Here is a 17,123-nt window from a genome sequence, read left to right on the forward strand (position 1 = left end):
CTCCTCTCATCCTCCCTCCCATCCTCCCTCATTCCCCCTCTCTCTCATCCTCCCTCCTCCTCCCCTCATCCCCCTCTCTCTCATCCTCCCTCCTCTCCCTCATCCCCTCTCTCATCCTCCCTCCTCCTCCTCATCCCCTCTCTCATCCTCTCTCCTCATCCTCCCTCCTCTCCCTCATCCCCCTCTCTCTCATCCTCTCTCCTCCTCCCTCATCCCCCTCTCTCTCATCCTCCCCCTCATCCTCCCTCCTTCTCCCTCCTCCCCTCTCTCTCGTCCTCCCTCCTCCTCCCTCATGCCCCTCTCTCTCATCCTCCCTCCTCGTCCCTCAGCCCCCTCTCTCTCATCCTCCCTCCCTCTCCCTCATCCCCCTCTCTCTCATCCTCCCTCATCCCCCTCTCTCTCATCCTCTCTCATCCTCCCTCATCCCCCTGCTCTCTCATCCCTCCCCTCCTCCTCCCTCATGCCCCTCTCTCTCATCCTACCTCCCTCTCCCTCATCCCCCTCTCTCTCATCCTCTCCTTCTCCTCATCCCCTCTCTCTCCTCCTCCTCCTCCCTCCTCCCCCTCTCTCTCATCCTCCCTCCTCCTCCCTCCTCCCCCTCTCTCTCATCCTCCCTCCCTCTGTCCCTCAGCCCCCTCTCTCTCATCCTCCCCTCCCCTCTCCCTCTCCCCCTCTCTCTCATCCTCCCTCCTCCTCCCTCATCCCCCTCTCTCTCATCCTCCCTCCTCCTCCCTCATCCCCCTCTCTCTCATCCTCCCTCCTCGTCCCTCAACCCCCTCTCTCTCATCCTCCCTCCTCGTCCCTCAGCCCCCTCTCTCTCATCCTCCCCTGAAGTCCTAATCACAGAGCCAGAGATGGTTTAAAGGACTGAACTCCTCTTTTGGGACCCAGGTGAGTGTGGATGGTTCTGGGGTGTTGGTGTCAGAGATGTTTTTGGCACTGGTTGGTACATGAGATGTTTGGAGGGACGCTGGAGGGGTTGATTGCTGTGTTAACGGGGACCTGGTATTAGGATTGGATGCCCAGGCAGGTCACCCGTGATACAAGTCAGTATTCAACGTTCATCCATGTCGGAAGTTGCCGTGGAAACTGACCACTAGTGGCAACAGTGTTTACTGTTATAATCAAGGAGTTTCCATTTTGCAAGGGCATTGTGGGGGATGGGCATCTGCCTCTGATTACAAAGGTATTTTTGTTTTAGACTATTCAAAACATGAATCCTTACCTTAACTATTCGGATTTAATTCCTAGCCTTAAAAATTTGGATTTAATTCCTAGCCTTAAAAATTCAGATTTAATTCCTAGCCTTAAATTGTTATTATTTTTTATTTTAGACTATTCAAAACATGAATCCTTATCTTAACTATTCGGATTTAATTCCTAGCCTTAAAATTCGGATTTATTCCTAGCCTTAAACATTTTGATTTAATTCCTAGCCTTAAACATTTTGATTTAATTCCTAGCCTTAAACATTTTGATTTAATTCCTAACCATAAACATTTAGAGGGGTTGGTAGGGGACCTGGGGTTAGGGAGGTTGGTAGGGGACCTGGGGTTTGGGAGGTGGTAGGGGACCTGGGGTTAGGGAGGTTGGTAGGGGACCTGGGGTTAGGGAGGTTGGTAGGGGACCTGGGGTTAGGGAGGTTGGTAGGGGACCTGGGGTTTGGGAGGTGGTAGGGGACCTGGGGTTAGGGAGGTTGGTAGGGGACCTGGGGTTAGGGAGGTTGGTAGGGCACCTGGGGTTAGGGAGGTTGGTAGGGGACCTGAGGTACCTGGGGTTAGGGAGGTTGGTAGGGAACCTGGGGTTAGAGGGGTTGGTAGGGGACCTGGGGTTAGGGAGGTTGGTAGGGGACCTGGGGTTAGGGAGGTGGTAGGGGACCTGGGGTTAGGGAGGTTGGTAGGGGACCTGGGGTTAGGGAGGTTGGTAGGGGACCTGGGGTAAGGGAGGTTGGTAGGGGACCTGGGGTAACGGAGGTTGGTAGGGGACCTGTGGTAACGGAGGTTGGTAGGGGACCTGGGGTTAGGGAGGTGGTAGGGGACCTGGGGTTAGGGAGGTTGGTAGGGGACCTGGGGTTAGGGGGGTTGGTAGGGGACCTGGGGTTAGGGAGGTTGGTAGGGGACCTGGGGTTAGGGAGGTGGTAGGGGACCTGGGGTTAGGGAGGTGGTAGGGGACCTGGGGTTAGGGAGGTTGGTAGGGGACCTGGGGTTTGGGAGGTTGGTAGGGGACCTGGGGTTAGGGAGGTGGGTCGGGGACCTGGGGTTAGGGAGGTTGGTAGGGGACCTGGGGTTAGGGAGGTTGGTAGGGGACCTGGGGTTAGGGGGGTTGGTAGGGGACCTGGGGTTAGGGAGGTTGGTGGGGGACCTGGGGTTAGGGAGGTGGTAGGGGACCTGGGGTTAGGGAGGTGGTAGGGGACCTGGGGTTAGGGAGGTTGGTAGGGGACCTGGGGTTTGGGAGGTTGGTAGGGGACCTGGGGTTAGGGAGGTGGGTCGGGGACCTGGGGTTAGGGAGGTTGGTAGGGGACCTGGGGTATTATTGGTAGGGGACCTGGGGTTAGGGAGGTTGGTAGGGGACCTGGGGTTAGGGAGGTTGGTAGGGGACCTGGGGTTAGGGAGGTTGGTAGGGGACCTGGGGTTAGGGAGGTTGGTAGGGGACCTGGGGTTAGGGAGGTTGGTAGGGGACCTGGGGTTAAGGAGATCGGTAGGGGTACTGGGGTTAGGGAGGTTGGTAGGGGACCTGGGGTTTGGGAGGTTGGTAGGGTACCTGGGGTTAGGGAGGTTGGTAGGGGACCTGGGGTGTGGGAGGTTGGTAGGGGACCTGAGGTACCTGGGGTTAGGGAGGTTGGTAGGGAACCTGGGGTTAGAGGGGTTGGTAGGGGACCTGGGGTTAGGGAGGTTGGTAGGGGACCTGGGGTTAGGGAGGTGGTAGGGGACCTGGGGTTAGGGAGGTTGGTAGGGGACCTGGGGTTAGGGAGGTTGGTAGGGGACCTGGGGTAAGGGAGGTTGGTAGGGGACCTGGGGAAACGGAGGTTGGTAGGGGACCTGTGGTAACGGAGGTTGGTAGGGGACCTGGGGTTAGGGAGGTGGTAGGGGACCTGGGGTTAGGGAGGTTGGTAGGGAACCTGGGGTTAGGGGGGTTGGTAGGGGACCTGGGGTTAGGGAGGTTGGTAGGGGACCTGGGGTTATGGAGGTGGTAGGGGACCTGGGGTTAGGGAGGTGGTAGGGGACCTGGGGTTAGGGAGGTTGGTAGGGGACCTGGGGTTTGGGAGGTTGGTAGGGGACCTGGGGTTAGGGAGGTGGGTCGGGGACCTGGGGTTAGGGAGGTTGGTAGGGGACCTGGGGTTAGGGAGGTTGGTAGGGGACCTGGGGTTAGGGGGGTTGGTAGGGGACCTGGGGTTAGGGAGGTTGGTGGGGGACCTGGGGTTAGGGAGGTGGTAGGGGACCTGGGGTTAGGGAGGTGGTAGGGGACCTGGGGTTAGGGAGGTTGGTAGGGGACCTGGGGTTTGGGAGGTTGGTAGGGGACCTGGGGTTAGGGAGGTGGGTCGGGGACCTGGGGTTAGGGAGGTTGGTAGGGGACCTGGGGTATTATTGGTAGGGGACCTGGGGTTAGGGAGGTTGGTAGGGGACCTGGGGTTAGGGAGGTTGGTAGGGGACCTGGGGTTAGGGAGGTTGGTAGGGGACCTGGGGTTAGGGAGGTTGGTAGGGGACCTGGGGTTAGGGAGGTTGGTAGGGGACCTGGGGTTAAGGAGATTGGTAGGGGTACTGGGGTTAGGGAGGTTGGTAGGGGACCTGGGGTTTGGGAGGTTGGTAGGGTACCTGGGGTTAGGGAGGTTGGTAGGGGACCTGGGGTGTGGGAGGTTGGTAGGGGACCTGGGGTTAGGGAGGTTGGTAGGGGACCTGGGGTTAGGGAGGTTGGTAGGGGACCTGGGGTTAGGGAGGTTGGTAGGGGACCTGGGGTTAGGGAGGTGGTAGGGGACCTGGGGTTAGGGAGGTTGGTAGGGGACCTGGGGTTAGGGAGGTTGGTAGGGGACCTGGGGTTAGGGAGGTGGTAGGGGTTCTGGGGTTAGGGAGGTTGGTAGGGGACCTGAGGTTAGGGAGGTTGGTCGGGGACCTGGGGTTTGGGAGGTTGGTAGGGGACCTGGGGTTAGGGAGGTTGGTAGGGGACCTGGGGTAAGGGAGGTTGGTAGGGGACCTGGGGTTAGGGACGTTGGTAGGGGACCTGGGGTTAGGGAGGTTGGTAGGGGACCTGGGGTTAGGGAGGTTGGTAGGGGTTCTGGGGTAAGGGGGGGGGGGGGCCTGGGGTTAGGGAGGTTGGTAGGGGCTCTGGGGTAAGGGGGGGGGGTTCTGGGGTTAGGGAGGTGGTAGGGGTTCTGGGGTTAGGGAGGTTGGTAGGGGTTCTGGGGTTAGGGAGGTTGGTAGGGGACCTGGGGTTAGGGAGGTTGGTGGGGGACCTGGGGTTAGGGAGGTTGGTAGGGGACCTGGGGTTAGGGAGGTTGGTAGGGGACCTGGGGTTTGGGAGGTTGGTGGGGGACCTGGGGTTAGGGAGGTTGGTAGGGGACCTGGGGTTAGGGGGGTTGGTAGGGGACCTGGGGTTAGGGAGGTTGGTGGGGGACCTGGGGTTAGGGAGGTGGTAGGGGACCTGGGGTTAGGGAGGTGGTAGGGGACCTGGGGTTAGGGAGGTTGGTAGGGGACCTGGGGTTTGGGAGGTTGGTAGGGGACCTGGGGTTAGGGAGGTGGGTCGGGGACCTGGGGTTAGGGAGGTTGGTAGGGGACCTGGGGTATTATTGGTAGGGGACCTGGGGTTAGGGAGGTTGGTAGGGGACCTGGGGTTAGGGAGGTTGGTAGGGGACCTGGGGTTAGGGAGGTTGGTAGGGGACCTGGGGTTAGGGAGGTTGGTAGGGGACCTGGGGTTAGGGAGGTTGGTAGGGGACCTGGGGTTAAGGAGATTGGTAGGGGTACTGGGGTTAGGGAGGTTGGTAGGGGACCTGGGGTTTGGGAGGTTGGTAGGGTACCTGGGGTTAGGGAGGTTGGTAGGGGACCTGGGGTGTGGGAGGTTGGTAGGGGACCTGGGGTTAGGGAGGTTGGTAGGGGACCTGGGGTTAGGGAGGTTGGTAGGGGACCTGGGGTTAGGGGGGTTGGTAGGGGACCTGGGGTTAGGGAGGTTGGTAGGGGACCTGGGGTTAGGGGGGTTGGTAGGGGACCTGGGGTTAGGGAGGTTGGTGGGGGACCTGGGGTTAGGGAGGTGGTAGGGGACCTGGGGTTAGGGAGGTGGTAGGGGACCTGGGGTTAGGGAGGTTGGTAGGGGACCTGGGGTTTGGGAGGTTGGTAGGGGACCTGGGGTTAGGGAGGTGGGTCGGGGACCTGGGGTTAGGGAGGTTGGTAGGGGACCTGGGGTATTATTGGTAGGGGACCTGGGGTTAGGGAGGTTGGTAGGGGACCTGGGTTTAGGGAGGTTGGTAGGGGACCTGGGGTTAGGGAGGTTGGTAGGGGACCTGGGGTTAGGGAGGTTGGTAGGGGACCTGGGGTTAGGGAGGTTGGTAGGGGACCTGGGGTTAAGGAGATTGGTAGGGGTACTGGGGTTAGGGAGGTTGGTAGGGGACCGGGGGTTTGGGAGGTTGGTAGGGTACCTGGGGTTAGGGAGGTTGGTAGGGGACCTGGGGTGTGGGAGGTTGGTAGGGGACCTGGGGTTAGGGAGGTTGGTAGGGGACCTGGGGTTAGGGAGGTTGGTAGGGGACCTGGGGTTAGGGAGGTTGGTAGGGGACCTGGGGTTAGGGAGGTGGTAGGGGACCTGGGGTTAGGGAGGTTGGTAGGGGACCTGGGGTTAGGGAGGTTGGTAGGGGACCTGGGGTTAGGGAGGTGGTAGGGGTTCTGGGGTTAGGGAGGTTGGTAGGGGACCTGAGGTTAGGGAGGTTGGTCGGGGACCTGGGGTTTGGGAGGTTGGTAGGGGACCTGGGGTTAGGGAGGTTGGTAGGGGACCTGGGGTAAGGGAGGTTGGTAGGGGACCTGGGGTTAGGGACGTTGGTAGGGGACCTGGGGTTAGGGAGGTTGGTAGGGGACCTGGGGTTAGGGAGGTTGGTAGGGGTTCTGGGGTAAGGGGGGGGGGGGGGGGCTGGGGTTAGGGAGGTTGGTAGGGGCTCTGGGGTAAGGGGGGGGGGTTCTGGGGTTAGGGAGGTGGTAGGGGTTCTGGGGTTAGGGAGGTTGGTAGGGGTTCTGGGGTTAGGGAGGTTGGTAGGGGACCTGGGGTTAGGGAGGTTGGTGGGGGACCTGGGGTTAGGGAGGTTGGTAGGGGACCTGGGGTTAGGGAGGTTGGTAGGGGACCTGGGGTTTGGGAGGTTGGTGGGGGACCTGGGGTTAGGGAGGTTGGTAGGGGACCTGGGGTTAGGGAGGTGGTAGGGGACCTGGGGTTAGGGAGGTTGGTAGGGGACCTGGGGTTAGGGGGGTTGGTAGGGGACCTGGGGTTAGGGAGGTTGGTGGGGGACCTGGGGTTAGGGAGGTGGTAGGGGACCTGGGGTTAGGAAGGTGGTCGGGGACCTGGGGTTAGGGAGGTTGGTAGGGGACCTGGGGTTTGGGAGGTTGGTAGGGGACCTGGGGTTAGGGAGGTGGGTCGGGGACCTGGGGTTAGGGAGGTTGGTAGGGGACCTGGGGTTAGGGAGGTTGGTAGGGGACCTGGGGTTAGGGGGGTTGGTAGGGGACCTGGGGATAGGGAGGTTGGTGGGGGACCTGGGGTTAGGGAGGTGGTAGGGGACCTGGGGTTAGGGAGGTGGTAGGGGACCTGGGGTTAGGGAGGTTGGTAGGGGACCTGGGGTTTGGGAGGTTGGTAGGGGACCTGGGGTTAGGGAGGTGGGTCGGGGACCTGGGGTTAGGGAGGTTGGTAGGGGACCTGGGGTATTTTTGGTAGGGGACCTGGGGTTAGGGAGGTTGGTAGGGGACCTGGGGTTAGGGAGGTTGGTAGGGGACCTGGGGTTAGGGAGGTTGGTAGGGGACCTGGGGTTAGGGAGGTTGGTAGGGGACCTGGGGTTAAGGAGATTGGTAGGGGACCTGGGGTTAGGGAGGTGGTAGGGGACCTGGGGTTAGGGAGGTTGGTAGGGGACCTGGGGTTAGGGGGGTTGGTAGGGGACCTGGGGTTAGGGAGGTTGGTGGGGGACCTGGGGTTAGGGAGGTGGTAGGGGACCTGGGGTTAGGGAGGTGGTAGGGGACCTGGGGTTAGGGAGGTTGGTAGGGGACCTGGGGTTTGGGAGGTTGGTAGGGGACCTGGGGTTAGGGAGGTGGGTCGGGGACCTGGGGTTAGGGAGGTTGGTAGGGGACCTGGGGTTAGGGAGGTTGGTAGGGGACCTGGGGTTAGGGGGGTTGGTAGGGGACCTGGGGTTAGGGAGGTGGTGGGGGACCTGGGGTTAGGGAGGTGGTAGGGGACCTGGGGTTAGGGAGGTGGGTCGGGGACCTGGGGTTAGGGAGGTTGGTAGGGGACCAGGGGTTTGGGAGGTTGGTAGGGGACCTGGGGTTAGGGAGGTGGGTCGGGGACCTGGGGTTTGGGAGGTTGGTAGGGGACCTGGGGTTAGGGAGGTGGGTCGGGGACCTGGGGTTAGGGAGGTTGGTAGGGGACCTGGGGTATTTTTGGTAGGGGACCTGGGGTTAGGGAGGTTGGTAGGGGACCTGGGGTTAGGGAGGTGGGTCGGGGACCTGGGGTTTGGGAGGTTGGTACGGGACCTGGGGTTAGGGAGGTGGGTCGGGGACCTGGGGTTAGGGAGGTTGTTAGGGGACCTGGGGTATTTTTGGTAGGGGACCTGGGGTTAGGGAGGTTGGTAGGGGACCTGGGGTTAGGGAGGTTGGTAGGGGACCTGGGGTTAGGGAGGTTGGTAGGGGACCTGGGGTTAGGGAGGTTGGTAGGGGACCTGGGGTTAGGGAGGTTGGTAGGGGACCTGGGGTTAAGGAGATTGGTAGGGGTACTGGGGTTAGGGAGGTTGGTAGGGGACCTGGGGTTTGGGAGGTTGGTAGGGTACCTGGGGTTAGGGAGGTTGGTAGGGGACCTGGGGTGTGGGAGGTTGGTAGGGGACCTGGGGTTAGGGAGGTTGGTAGGGGACCTGGGGTTAGGGAGGTTGGTAGGGGACCTGGGGTTAGGGAGGTGGTAGGGGACCTGGGGTTAGGGAGGTTGGTAGGGGTACTGGGGTTAGGGAGGTTGGTAGGGGACCTGGGGTTAGGGAGGTTGGTAGGGGACCTGGGGTTAGGGAGGTTGGTAGGGGACCTGGGGTTAGGGAGGTTGGTAGGGGACCTGGGGTTAGGGAGGTTGGTAGGGGACCTGGGGTTAAGGAGATTGGTAAAGACCTGGGGTTAGGGAGGTGGTAGGGGACCTGGGGTTAGGGAAGTTGGTAGGGGACCTGGGGTTAGGGGGGTTTGTAGGGGACCTGGGGTTAGGGAGGTTGGTGGGGGACCTGGGGTTAGGGAGGTGGTAGGGGACCTGGGGTTAGGGAGGTGGTAGGGGACCTGGGGTTAGGGAGGTTGGTAGGGGACCTGGGGTTTGGGAGGTTGGTAGGGGACCTGGGGTTAGGGAGGTGGGTCGGGGACCTGGGGTTAGGGAGGTTGGTAGGGGACCTGGGGTTAGGGAGGTTAGTAGGGGACCTGGGGTTAGGGGGGTTGGTAGGGGACCTGGGGTTAGGGAGGTTGGTGGGGGACCTGGGGTTAGGGAGGTGGTAGGGGACCTGGGGTTAGGGAGGTTGGTAGGGGACCTGGGGTTAGGGAGGTTGGTAGGGGACCTGGGGTTAGGGAGGTTGGTAGGGGACCTGGGGTTAGGGAGGTTGGTAGGGGACCTGGGGTTAAGGAGATTGGTAGGGGTACTGGGGTTAGGGAGGTTGGTAGGGGACCTGGGGTTTGGGAGGTTGGTAGGGTACCTGGGGTTAGGGAGGTTGGTAGGGGACCTGGGGTGTGGGAGGTTGGTAGGGGACCTGGGGTTAGGGAGGTTGGTAGGGGACCTGGGGTTAGGGAGGTTGGTAGGGGACCTGGGGTTAGGGAGGTGGTAGGGGACCTGGGGTTAGGGAGGTTGGTAGGGGTACTGGGGTTAGGGAGGTTGGTAGGGGACCTGGGGTTAGGGAGGTTGGTAGGGGACCTGGGGTTAGGGAGGTTGGTAGGGGACCTGGGGTTAGGGAGGTTGGTAGGGGACCTGGGGTTAGGGAGGTTGGTAGGGGACCTGGGGTTAAGGAGATTGGTAGGGGACCTGGGGTTAGGGAGGTGGTAGGGGACCTGGGGTTAGGGAAGTTGGTAGGGGACCTGGGGTTAGGGGGGTTGGTAGGGGACCTGGGGTTAGGGAGGTTGGTGGGGGACCTGGGGTTAGGGAGGTGGTAGGGGACCTGGGGTTAGGGAGGTTGGTAGGGGACCTGGGGTTAGGGAGGTTGGTAGGGGACCTGGGGTTTGGGAGGTTGGTAGGGGACCTGGGGTTAGGGAGGTGGGTCGGGGACCTGGGGTTAGGGAGGTTGGTAGGGGACCTGGGGTTAGGGAAGTTGGTAGGGGACCTGGGGTTAGGGGGGTTGGTAGGGGACCTGGGGTTAGGGAGGTTGGTGGGGGACCTGGGGTTAGGGAGGTGGTAGGGGACCTGGGGTTAGGGAGGTTGGTAGGGGACCTGGGGTATTTTTGGTAGGGGACCTGGGGTTAGGGAGGTTGGTAGGGGACCTGGGGTTAGGGAGGTGGGTCGGGGACCTGGGGTTAGGGAGGTTGGTAGGGGACCTGGGGTATTTTTGGTAGGGGACCTGGGGTTAGGGAGGTTGGTAGGGGACCTGGGGTTAGGGAGGTTGGTAGGGGACCTGGGGTTAGGGAGGTTGGTAGGGGACCTGGGGTTAGGGAGGTTGGTAGGGGACCTGGGGTTAGGGAGGTTGGTAGGGGACCTGGGGTTAGGGAGGTTGGTAGGGGACCTGGGGTTAAGGAGATTGGTAGGGGTACTGGGGTTAGGGAGGTTGGTAGGGGACCTGGGGTTTGGGAGGTTGGTAGGGTACCTGGGGTTAGGGAGGTTGGTAGGGGACCTGGGGTGTGGGAGGTTGGTAGGGGACCTGGGGTTAGGGAGGTTGGTAGGGGACCTGGGGTTAGGGAGGTGGTAGGGGTTCTGGGGTTAGGGAGGTTGGTAGGGGACCTGAGGTTAGGGAGGTTGGTCGGGGACCTGGGGTTAGGGAGGTTGGTAGGGGACCTGGGGTTAAGGAGATTGGTAGGGGACCTGGGGTTAGGGAGGTGGTAGGGGACCTGGGGTTAGGGAGGTTGGTAGGGGACCTGGGGTTAGGGGGGTTGGTAGGGGACCTGGGGTTAGGGAGGTTGGTGGGGGACCTGGGGTTAGGGAGGTGGTAGGGTACCTGGGGTTAGGGAGGTGGTAGGGGACCTGGGGTTAGGGAGGTTGGTAGGGGACCTGGGGTTTGGGAGGTTGGTAGGGGACCTGGGGTTAGGGAGGTGGGTCGGGGACCTGGGGTTAGGGAGGTTGGTAGGGGACCTGGGGTTAGGGAGGCTGGTAGGGGACCTGGGGTTAGGGGGGTTGGTAGGGGACCTGGGGTTAGGGAGGTGGTGGGGGACCTGGGGTTAGGGAGGTGGTAGGGGACCTGGGGTTAGGGAGGTGGGTCGGGGACCTGGGGTTAGGGAGGTTGGTAGGGGACCAGGGGTTTGGGAGGTTGGTAGGGGACCTGGGGTTAGGGAGGTGGGTCGGGGACCTGGGGTTTGGGAGGTTGGTAGGGGACCTGGGGTTAGGGAGGTGGGTCGGGGACCTGGGGTTAGGGAGGTTGGTAGGGGACCTGGGGTATTTTTGGTAGGGGACCTGGGGTTAGGGAGGTTGGTAGGGGACCTGGGGTTAGGGAGGTGGGTCGGGGACCTGGGGTTTGGGAGGTTGGTACGGGACCTGGGGTTAGGGAGGTGGGTCGGGGACCTGGGGTTAGGGAGGTTGTTAGGGGACCTGGGGTATTTTTGGTAGGGGACCTGGGGTTAGGGAGGTTGGTAGGGGACCTGGGGTTAGGGAGGTTGGTAGGGGACCTGGGGTTAGGGAGGTTGGTAGGGGACCTGGGGTTAGGGAGGTTGGTAGGGGACCTGGGGTTAAGGAGATTGGTAGGGGTACTGGGGTTAGGGAGGTTGGTAGGGGACCTGGGGTTTGGGAGGTTGGTAGGGTACCTGGGGTTAGGGAGGTTGGTAGGGGACCTGGGGTGTGGGAGGTTGGTAGGGGACCTGGGGTTAAGGAGATTGGTAGGGGACCTGGGGTTAGGGAGGTGGTAGGGGACCTGGGGTTAGGGAAGTTGGTAGGGGACCTGGGGTTAGGGGGGTTGGTAGGGGACCTGGGGTTAGGGAGGTTGGTGGGGGACCTGGGGTTAGGGAGGTGGTAGGGGACCTGGGGTTAGGGAGGTGGTAGGGGATCTGGGGTTAGGGAGGTTGGTAGGGGACCTGGGGTTTGGGAGGTTGGTAGGGGACCTGGGGTTAGGGAGGTAGGTCGGGGACCTGGGGTTAGGGAGGTTGGTAGGGGACCTGGGGTTAGGGAGGTTAGTAGGGGACCTGGGGTTAGGGGGGTTGGTAGGGGACCTGGGGTTAGGGAGGTTGGTGGGGGACCTGGGGTTAGGGAGGTGGTAGGGGACCTGGGGTTAGGGAGGTTGGTAGGGGACCTGGGGTTAGGGAGGTTGGTAGGGGACCTGGGGTTAGGGAGGTTGGTAGGGGACCTGGGGTTAGGGAGGTTGGTAGGGGACCTGGGGTTAAGGAGATTGGTAGGGGTACTGGGGTTAGGGAGGTTGGTAGGGGACCTGGGGTTTGGGAGGTTGGTAGGGTACCTGGGGTTAGGGAGGTTGGTAGGGGACCTGGGGTGTGGGAGGTTGGTAGGGGACCTGGGGTTAGGGAGGTTGGTAGGGTTTTGGGGTTAGGGAGGTTGGTAGGGGACCTGGGGTTAGGGAGGTGGTAGGGGACCTGGGGTTAGGGAGGTTGGTAGGGGTACTGGGGTTAGGGAGGTTGGTAGGGGACCTGGGGTTAGGGAGGTTGGTAGGGGACCTGGGGTTAGGGAGGTTGGTAGGGGACCTGGGGTTAGGGAGGTTGGTAGGGGACCTGGGGTTAGGGAGGTTGGTAGGGGACCTGGGGTTAAGGAGATTGGTAGGGGACCTGGGGTTAGGGAGGTGGTAGGGGACCTGGGGTTAGGGAAGTTGGTAGGGGACCTGGGGTTAGGGGGGTTGGTAGGGGACCTGGGGTTAGGGAGGTTGGTGGGGGACCTGGGGTTAGGGAGGTGGTAGGGGACCTGGGGTTAGGGAGGTGGTAGGGGACCTGGGGTTAGGGAGGTTGGTAGGGGACCTGGGGTTTGGGAGGTTGGTAGGGGACCTGGGGTTAGGGAGGTGGGTCGGGGACCTGGGGTTAGGGAGGTTGGTAGGGGACCTGGGGTTAGGGAGGTTAGTAGGGGACCTGGGGTTAGGGGGGTTGGTAGGGGACCTGGGGTTAGGGAGGTTGGTGGGGGACCTGGGGTTAGGGAGGTGGTAGGGGACCTGGGGTTAGGGAGGTTGGTAGGGGACCTGGGGTATTTTTGGTAGGGGACCTGGGGTTAGGGAGGTTGGTAGGGGACCTGGGGTTAGGGAGGTGGGTCGGGGACCTGGGGTTAGGGAGGTTGGTAGGGGACCTGGGGTATTTTTGGTAGGGGACCTGGGGTTAGGGAGGTTGGTAGGGGACCTGGGGTTAGGGAGGTTGGTAGGGGACCTGGGGTTAGGGAGGTTGGTAGGGGACCTGGGGTTAGGGAGGTGGCAGGGGACCTGGGGTTAGGGAGGTTGGTAGGGGTACTGGGGTTAGGGAGGTTGGTAGGGGTACTGGGGTTAGGGAGGTTGGTAGGGGACCTGGGGTTTGGGAGGTTGGTAGGGTACCTGGGGTTAGGGAGGTTGGTAGGGGACCTGGGGTGTGGGAGGTTGGTCGGGGACCTGGGGTTTGGGAGGTTGGTAGGGGACCTGGGGTTAGGGAGGTTGGTAGGGGACCTGGGGTAAGGGAGGTTGGTAGGGGACCTGGGGTTAGGGAGGTTGGTAGGGGACCTGGGGTTAGGGAGGTTGGTAGGGGACCTGGGGTTAGGGAGGTTGGTAGGGGTTCTGGGGTTAGGGAGGTTGGTAGGGGACCTGGGGTTAGGGAGGTTGGTAGAGGACCTGGGGTTTGGGAGGTTGGTGGGGGACCTGGGGTTAGGGAGGTTGGTAGGGGACCTGGGGTTAGGGAGGTTGGTAGGGGACCTGGGGTTAGGGGGGTTGGTAGGGGACCTGGGGTTAGGGGGGTTGGTAGGGGACCTGGGGTTTGGGAGGTTGGTAGGGGACCTGGGGTTAGGGAGGTTGGTAGGGGACCTGGGGTTAGGGAGGTTGGTGGGGGACCTGGGGTTAGGGAGGTTGGTAGGGGACCTGGGGTTAGGGAGGTTGGTAGGGGACCTGGGGTTTGGGAGGTGGTAGGGGACCTGGGGTTAGGGAGGTTGGTCGGGGACCTGGGGTTAGGGAGGTTGGTAGGGGACCTGGGGTTAGGGAGGTTGGTAGGGGACCTGGGGTTAGAGAGGTTGGTAGGGGACCTGGGGTTAGGGAGCTTGGTAGGGGACCCGGGGTTAGGGAGGTTGGTAGGGGACCTGGGGTTAGGGGGGGGGGCTGCATCCTTGAGATGTTTCTACAACTTGTTTGGAGTCCACCTGTGGAAAATTAAATTGATTGGAGATCATTCGGAAAGGCACACACCTGTCTAATAAAGGAGCAAAAACCATGTCATGATGTCGAAGGTATTGTCCGTAGAGCTTTGAGACAGGATTGTGTCGCGGCACAGGTCTCAGTCAAAGGGTACTAAAATATCTACGCAACATTGAACTTTCCCAGGTTCCAAACCTGGAAGAGATTTAGAACCACCAAGACTCTTCCTAGCGCTGGCCGTCCGGCCAAACTGAGTAATCGGGCCTTGGTCAGGGAGGTGAGACCAAGAACCCAATGGTCACTCTGACGGAAGCCACTCCTCGGTAAAAGGCTCATGACAGCTCGCTTGGAGTTTGCCGATAGGCACCCAAAGGAAACAAGATTGTCTGGTCTGATGAAACCAAGATTTAACTTTTTGGCTTGAATGCCAAGCACCACGTCTGGAGGAAACCTGGCGCCATCCCTACGGTGAAGCATGGTGGTGGCAGCATCATGCTGTGGGGATGTTTTTCAGCGGCAGGAACTGGGAGACTCGTCAGGATCGAGGGAGAAAAGAACGGAGCAAAGCACAGAGAGCTCCTTGATGAAAACCTGCTCCAGAGCTCTCAGGATCTCAGACTGGCCAAAGAGTCATCTTCCAATAGGACAACAACCCTAAGCACACAGCCAAGACAACGCAGGAGTGGCTTCAGGAAAAGTCTCTGAATGTCCTTGAGTAGCCCATCCGAAGCTTGAACCCGATCTAACATCTCTGGAGAGACCTGAAAATAGCTGTGCAGCAACGCTCCCCATCCAACCTGACAGAGCTTGAGAGGATCTGCAGAGAAGAATGAGAGAAACTCCCCAAATACAGGTGTGACAAGCTTGTAGCATCATACCCAAGAAAACTCAAGGCTGTAATCGCTGCCAAAGGTGCTTCAACAAAGTACTGAGTAAAGGGTCTGAATACTTATGTAAATGTGATATTTCCGTTTTCTTCTAAAAACCTTATTTTTGCTTTGTCATTAAGGGGTATTGTGTTTAGATTGATAAGAGGGAAAAAACAATTAAATCAATTATAAAATAAGGCTGTAATGTAATAAAATGTGGATAAAGTTAAGGGGTCTGAATACTTTCTGAATGCACCATATATATGTATCTCTCTCTGGCCCGCTGATACACACACACAATCAGCGTACATAGATACACACACACACAATCACCGTACATAGACACACACACACACAATCAGCGTACATAGGCACACACACACACACAATCAGGGTACACACACACACACACACACACACAATCAGCGTACATAGATACACACACAATCAGCGTACATAGACACACACACACACAATCAGCGTACATAGACACACACACACACACAATCAGCGTACATAGACACACACACACAATCAGGGTACATAGACACACACACACAATCAGCGTACATAGACACACACACACACAATCAGCGTACATAGACACACACACACACACACAATCAGCGTACATAGACACACACACACAATCAGGGTACATAGACACACACACACACAATCAGCGTGCATAGACACACACACACACAATCAGCGTACATAGACACACACACACAATCAGCTTACATAGACACACACACACACAATCAGCGTACATAGACACACACACACACAATCAGCGTACATAGACACACACACACACAATCAGCGTACATAGACACACACACACACAATCAGCGTACATAGACACACACACACACAATCAGCGTACATAGACACACACACACACAATCAGCGTACATAGACAGACACACAAACAATCAGGGTACACTGACACACACACACACACAATCAGGGTACACTGACACACACACAATCAGGGTACACACACACACACACACACAATCAGCGTACATAGACACACACACAATCAGGGTACACTGACACACACACAATCAGGGTACACACACACACACACACACAATCAGCGTACATAGATACACACACAATCAGCGTACATAGACACACACACAATCAGGGTACATAGATACACACACAATCAGCGTACATAGACAGACACACACACACACACAATCAGGGTACATAGACACACACACACACAATCAGCGTACATAGATACACACAATCAGCGTACATAGACACACACACACACACACAATCAGCGTACATAGACACACACACACACAATCAGCGTACACAGACACACACACACACACACAATCAGGGTACATAGACACACACACACACACAATCAGCGTACATAGATACACACAATCAGCGTACATAGACACACACACACACACACACAATCAGCGTACATAGACACACACACACACAATCAGCGTACATAGACGCACACACAATCAGGGTACATAGACACACACACACACAATCAGCGTACATAGACACACACACACACAATCAGCGTACATAGATACACACACACACACAATCAGGGTACATAGACACACACACAATCAGGGTACATAGACACACACACACACAATCAGGGTACATAGACAGCCACACACAATCAGCGTACATAGACAGACACACACACACACACACACACACACAATCAGCGTACATAGACACACACACACAATCAGCGTACATAGACACACACACACAATCAGGGTACATAGACAGACACACACACAATCAGGGTACATAGACAGACACACACACAATCAGGGTACATAGACAGACACACACACAATCAGCGTACATAGACAGACACACACACACTCTTTCTCTTGGCTCAGTCTCACATCCCAGATCCTCACCCAAATTTAAATGGGAGGAGCCAAGATTAGAGACACATAAAAAAGGAGAGAGATAGAGAGAAGTAAAGAGAAGGAGAGAGAGAGAGATACAGAGAGAGAGAAGTAACAGCAGTTGTCAGATCGTCTAGCCTACACAGTCCAACTGAGATAACAGAAGAGAGAGGAGAGATACTAAGAGACAGCAAACCCTGACACCAACCTGACCCACACAACCAACGTACAGGTGAGTTTAAGACGCGTGGGTGTGTCCACAAATAATCGAGAACTCTAGCCTAAATTGTTGTACAATTAATTTGTTAAAATGATGTGCAAAGTTAATAATTAAAATAGTTTTTTTTATTTAGGGTGTAATGTTCTTTTCTTGAGACGCTTGATGTTTCCACTTTCTTTTCTACCGTCGGTAGATTTGTTTTAGATTTGTTTTACTGTTGTTTTCTTCTGTGGCGTACTAAACTAAACAAATTAAAGGTTTGGATGTTTGTGAATTCTTATTGGTGCGACAGGGTAGCCTAGTGGTTAGAGCGTTGGACTAGTAACCGAAAGGTTGCAAGTTCAAATCCCCGAGCTGACAAGGTACAACTCTGTTGTTCTGCCCCTGAACAAGGCAGTTAACCCCACTGTTCCTAAGCCATCATTTAAAATAAAAATTTGTTCTTAACTGACTTGCCTAGTTAAATAAAGGTAAAATAAATTCAAAAAATTGAAAAATTGTTCTTT

This window comes from Salvelinus fontinalis, unplaced genomic scaffold, assembly GCF_029448725.1.
Source record: "Salvelinus fontinalis isolate EN_2023a unplaced genomic scaffold, ASM2944872v1 scaffold_0224, whole genome shotgun sequence".
NCBI lineage: Eukaryota > Metazoa > Chordata > Actinopteri > Salmoniformes > Salmonidae > Salvelinus > Salvelinus fontinalis.